The sequence below is a fragment of the Podarcis gaigeae genome (genome assembly GCF_964106915.1).
Source record: "Podarcis gaigeae genome assembly, chromosome: 3".
Lineage (NCBI taxonomy): Eukaryota > Metazoa > Chordata > Lepidosauria > Squamata > Lacertidae > Podarcis > Podarcis gaigeae.
In genome coordinates, this window is record NC_139680.1 from 83,162,170 (window position 1) to 83,168,311 (window position 6,142).

Consider the following 6,142-nt stretch of genomic DNA (forward strand, 5'->3'; position numbering starts at 1 on the left):
GTAAACAAAAAGATTACATAGTTTCCTACTGCCATCTACTGCCTAAAGGCATGTTTCCATGATGGCTAGCAGGACTGGTCAAAGACATGTTGCTGCCTTGAGGCAGAGCAGCAAATGGCGCCCCCTGGCTTTCTCTCTGTCTTCAGTACTTATACCACAAATCCCTAGTGTGCTGCTAACACTATATGCATGGGTGAGACTGCCTAGTTTTAGTTGACGTGACAGAACCTGTGCTATATATGAAAGTCAGGGATGCTCAAATGGCAGCAAGCTTTGTTGACCTTGGAGCTTCTGAAATACCCTGGTAAGACACAGAAATGGGAGAAGGTCTAATAAAGTTAACTAACACCATGATCACTTCTCTGGCACCAACATGTCCACTACCACTTGGAGCCACATCTCTCTGAGGTTCCTTATTTTTTGAAATACAAATCTGGCCAATCTGTTGCAATATAGAGCAACTGCAGTAAACCCCACGCATAAAAATGGCTTTTCGCATTGTGACCTCTCGTGATCACAATGTGGAACTGCTTTTGCTGAGTTTCATTGCAACTCACGCACCTGTAAGCATGTGCCCCCGTTAGCTCTGAGGATGCCACAACAACTTTACTCGGGCAACTATTGTGGAAACAATAAGACTTTCTGTAAATCCTCTTCAGGGATAATTTTTATTCTTAAAAGGCCTTAGCCACTTCACTGACATTATGAAAACTCCTAAGATGCCTCCTGGAACTGGCTATCACGTTAAAACGAAATCCAGACACACATTTACTTTTCAGATAAACAGTGAATTTTCCCCAGTTTACCTGACACTCTGCTGCTTCTCCTTTCCCCTTCTAAAGGTAAAAGTAAAGGACCCCTGGACAGTTAAGTCCAGTGAAAGGCAACTGTGGGGTTGCGGTGCTCATCTCGCTTCAGGCCAAGGGAGTCAGTGTTTGTCCACAGACAGCATGTTTGTTGATGTGGCCTGCATGACTAAACAGCTTCTGGCGCAACAGGACACCATGACGGAAACCAGAGAGCATGGAAATGTCCTTTACCTTCCCGCTGCTGTGGTACCTATTTATCTACTTGCACTGGCATCCTTTTGAACTGCTAGGTTGACAGGAGCTGGGACAGAGCAATGGGAACTCACCACTGTTGTGGGGATTCGAACCACTGACTTTCTGATCAGCAAGCCCAAGAGGCTCAGTGGTTTAGACCACAGTGCCACTCGCATCCCATGCTTTCCCTTTCTACCTCCTGTTAAGTGGCATTGACCAACAGGACAACAGGAGACAGCCCTACATACTGTCCTCTACTGCTCTTCCCTAGGAAATGGAAACAGTAAATTTATCAGTAATAGCTGTGTTTGCTGGGCTAATATACTCTGAGTGGATTAATTCTGACAACACAGTTTACGAAGGAAGACTACACCATCTGGATAGATACCAAATCTTCCATATGGAGTGTTCAAATTGAATTATCCCAAGTAAGCTGCTCAAAGGGACTTTTAAGATTATTGTTGTTTTTTCGTAATAATTACTGAATTGTTAGCCTCCCCCCTTTTTTTTGCATAGGATCCAGACAGTGTTTCTCACGTTTTGTTTTTCTGTTTAAAGATGTTGGATTTTCCAAGTGTTCAAATTATAATATGTTATCCAGTTTCTTGTGTTCTATGTCAGTGCAGACAGTCACGTTCTTCAGGCACTGCATAACTATTGCAATGGCTATTGGATCCACTATACTGTGAAAAAAACAATGATGGCAGAAATGGGCATGAAAGTGGACTTCTGCAAAGAAAAATATTAGAAAATGAACATTTTGGGGACCTTAGTAATGATAGTCAAGCTTTGCAGTTTCCTGCCAGCAGATCTATTTGGGGAGCTACCCTTTAATAATCTGGGAATATTTTTCATGAGTAGATCCATTTGTGGGATTGCAACTCTGTGAGTAGTATATTACTACTTTGCGCAGGGGGATATTTGTGTTTTAAAGGTATGGTGTGTACACAGCCCTAGACTTGCATGACCTGAAAGTTGGTTTCAAACGCTGTACACGCTAACATCTTTCTTCTAGGAAAGTGATAGTCTCAATTGTTACATGCTGCTTGGATTCCACAGGAACATTCTGGTTTGTTTTGGGATGACCCAATAGGAAAATACGAAGAAAGCTCTCGTGGATATACAAATACAGTCTCCTCTGTATTTGTTCAAAAGTCGTCGTGGATATACAAATACAGTCTTCTCTGTATTTGTTCAAAAGTCGGGGGGGGGGCACACACAGAGAAAATGGCTTGGAGGGTTCAGTGCTGGCCGGACTAAGTGAACAGAGCCTCAGGCAGACAACAGCTGCAGTGGGCTGCCTCCCAGGAATAGGGTGGACATGCACAGAAAACATCTGTGCTTTTTGTGTTTTGGCCTGGAACTCTTCTGTGCAAGGAGTGGCCCTGCCTTGGTCCCTGCACAGTCCCTGTCCTGAACTCAAATGCTTCCAATTGGTGGTGGGACACTAGCTTGTTTGTTTGTTTTAGCACTCCATAGATTCCTGGGATGCTCCAGAAGGCAGTGATTTATACTGTAATATGGCCATTCCATTAGCTGCATTTCAACGTTCAATGCTGTACTGTAAGACCATCACTCCCTCTAACAGCGAAATCAGGTGCTGAGTGCCAACATCTCAGAAATCAAAACAGAGCCACACAGGTTGGCTTCAAAGCTCATTTCCCACCTCAAGGAATTCTGGGCACCGTAGTTTCCTCCTCACAGAGTTACAGTCTCCAGCAACCCTATTAGAGTGAATTATCTGAGGTGGGAAATGTGTTTCAAATGTGCTTTAAAGGTATAGCGTGTATCCAGCCTAAGAAACAAGAGGGAGGTACTCCAAAGGGGAACCCCAAAGTTTGCAGAAGCACAAGAAGATCTGGGGAGAGGGGAACTAAGTCAACAATCTGCCTCCAAACAGCTCAGTTCAATGAGAACTGAATGTGGTCAGTAGCCACAGAAAGCCAAGTGTTTGTGTTGAAGGAGTGGTGGAAGAAAACCAGGACTGGATGGGAATGCGAACAGAATGAATATCTTTGAAAAGGGTCTTGTGTGGTTGGCTAGAACTCTGAGCGGAAGCACTCCACACTGCAACACTTGATTGCAGTTATCACTTGCTTCATTATTGCAACCATGTGTGGGAGATTGGATAGAATCATAGATTTGTAGAGTTGGAAGGACTCTCTTTTGTTCACAACAGCCATGACCTTCACCTGTTGTGGTTTCGCCTGCAGGGCTGGCACATCACCGAGCCTGCTGTCTAATAGGTCAGACCAGAAAAAGGGAAACACTCAACATGTGTTTAATCCCTCAGACCTTCAGCAAAGGACCTGGGGTCTGCAGGTATCTCCTCTTGATGCCCCTGGAAGCTCAGTAGGATGCAAAGATTAACAAGGGTTTGCAACATGCAGGACATCTTAACCCAGGTGTCAGCAACCTTTTCCAGCCGTGGGCTGGTCCACCGCCCCTCAGACCATGTAGTAGGCCGGACTATATTTGGGGGGGGGGGAATGAACGAATTCCTATGTCCCACAAATAACCCAGAGATGCATTTTAAATAAAAACACACATTCTACTCATGAAAAAACACGCTGATTCCTGGACTATCCACGGGCCGGATTGAGAAGGCGATTGGGCCGCAGGATTTACGATCAAGGGGGAGGAGGCCAACGGCTTTGTTAACATATTGGACTTTGAGTTTGACCAGGCAGAACCCCCTCAGAAGATCGAGGAGGGAGTGACAGGCCTGCGAGGATTAATGGGCAGACATTAAGATTGTTTTGTACGGAAGTGTTGAAATGGCGTCTGTCTGTCTGAATATGGCTCTTGGAAGAATGAAAAATCCACACAGGACTATAATAACGCTTGTTTTCAACTCGCTTGTGGAGACTATCAAAGGTCAGAAAGAAAGGAAAAATATACGATAACAACAAGAAGATGAGGAAAACAACAAAGAGAAGAATGGATAGAACTGTGAATATTATTTGGACAGAACTGGAACATCAAAGCAGCAGCAATAGAGATTATTGTATCCCTTTCTGAGCTCGAAGCATGGGTACCCCCAACAAAAATTTAAAAATTTGGCTCTGTAATTTGGAATTAATGTGATTTGATTGGTATGTTAATAAAAATTATATTAAAAAAAGAGAAGGCGATTGGTTGCCCTTAGGTTGCCTACCCCTGTCTTAACCCATATAATCTCCTGCAACCAGGGTGCAGTTCATAAAAGTGTATCCAGTGCTCAGGGGGCAATGCTATAAGGCCTCTCAGTGACAACGGTCCCTACAGGAGAAAGGGCAGCTAAGCAATTAAAGGAAATGTCAGATATTGTTGTAAATTTCCTGAGTAAATGCTGAGGAATAATCCATACCTGTTGCCTTGTGGGACATCTTTGGGAGAAGAAAAGGCCAAAGAGTAAACCCTGCACAAATCCAGAGTGAAGTCCCTTAGGCAGTTGGATGATGCCTTGTACACCTCCTTCCAGCAACTCCTGCAGCCCAGCTGGTTTCCCTATCCAATGGTTTGACTTCACCCGCAAGAGCTCTCTCCTCCTCCATTGTCTCCCGAGACAGAGGGATGCCAACATCGATCTTGGGAAGATCTTAACTGACTTTAGTCATACAGCTGGGGCTGCATACTAGCTTAACTGGCAAGGCATCTGTGCTGTCTGGAGGATATTGGGCCATCAAGACGGTTCTTCATTGTCCAGGAGAAAGTGCTTGGCCAAAGGGTCGTTCCCCTTATGGCTGGTATAGAAATGTAGTTATTAAACTTGAAATGAGTTGGAGGGAGGAGAAAGAACCATGAGAACAATAAAAGCACCAGGCAACAAATCATGAAGCAAGGTTGTGATCTGTTAGTCTTGCCGCCTTTGCTGCTCCTATTAGTCCCCACATTGCCATGATGAGGACCAGCAGAGATCAGCACAGGAATTGGCACAGCCCTATGATGGCTTGTGCATGTCTTCTCACTTGAGTCTTGTCACTAAAAAAACCTGTCTGGAGGCACCCCAAGAGTCTTTTTTGTTAATCGGTGATCATAGTCGATGTTCTCTAGTGTATGCACAGCAAATTGTTAAGCATTTGTCATACAGGAGCACATCATCCTTCTATCTCTAAAATCAACAACCACTGCATTCAATTTTTAAGAGGCCATTATAAACAGGACACAATCAGCTCGAGTACAAATGTGTAACCACTTGTTCCCGGAAATCAGCCTGCAGGCAAAGATCTTGTGTAGTCCTGGAGCAACTGCCAGGGAAAATAAACAGCAGTCAAGTTGCAACTCCCTCTCCAGATCTGCACTGTAGCATCACATCTCCAGATCCACCTCGGTGTATATAGCTCATTGCCTGGTCTTTTTACTTTGGTCAGACACAAGGCAGCAATACAAGACATCCATTAGGTGGGACTCCATCAGGACTTTAATTTGGAATTGTGGAATGATAAGGGTTTCTGGTTCTTCTTACTTGCAGGAGACAAGAAGGAAGAGGCAAGCAATAAAAGCTGGAGTGGGGTGCAGTGGTGGTGGGGATCCCTGTACATGTCAGTTTTTATTTTAACTCTGAAATGACTTATTTCTGTCTCATTAGCTGTGGGATTAAATCCATGCTTCTGTAGAAATACAAGGGGCCTGTGATACATTCTTTGCAGAAATTTCAAAATTATCTTTCTTTCTTGGCCCCCTTCCCTAAAATACTTGTCACTGCATTAATACTAATATGTATTAAAGTGGTGGAAAATATTTCAGAAAATATACCTGCTAACTATACTGATGGCTGTACTACAGCAGCTCATGTATCTGCACAAAGAGCAAAAGCAATGCGTCTGGAATTGCTTCCAGCTATACATTATGGTGATCAACTGTGAGGCTGAAGTTCTGGATGGGCTGGTAAAATTTTGGCCCGTCAACAACACACATTCCCAATTCCTTCCTTGCTGTCTGTAGCATAAGGCTCCTTTTCCTATTGTTGTAGAATTGGAGAGTTGCAAGGGTCATCTAGTCCAACTCCTGCAATGCAGGAATCTCAGCTAGATCATACATGACAGATCATCCAACCTCTGCTTTAAAACTTCCAGTGAAGAAAAGTCCACCACCTTTTGTGCTGTCTCTCAAACTCT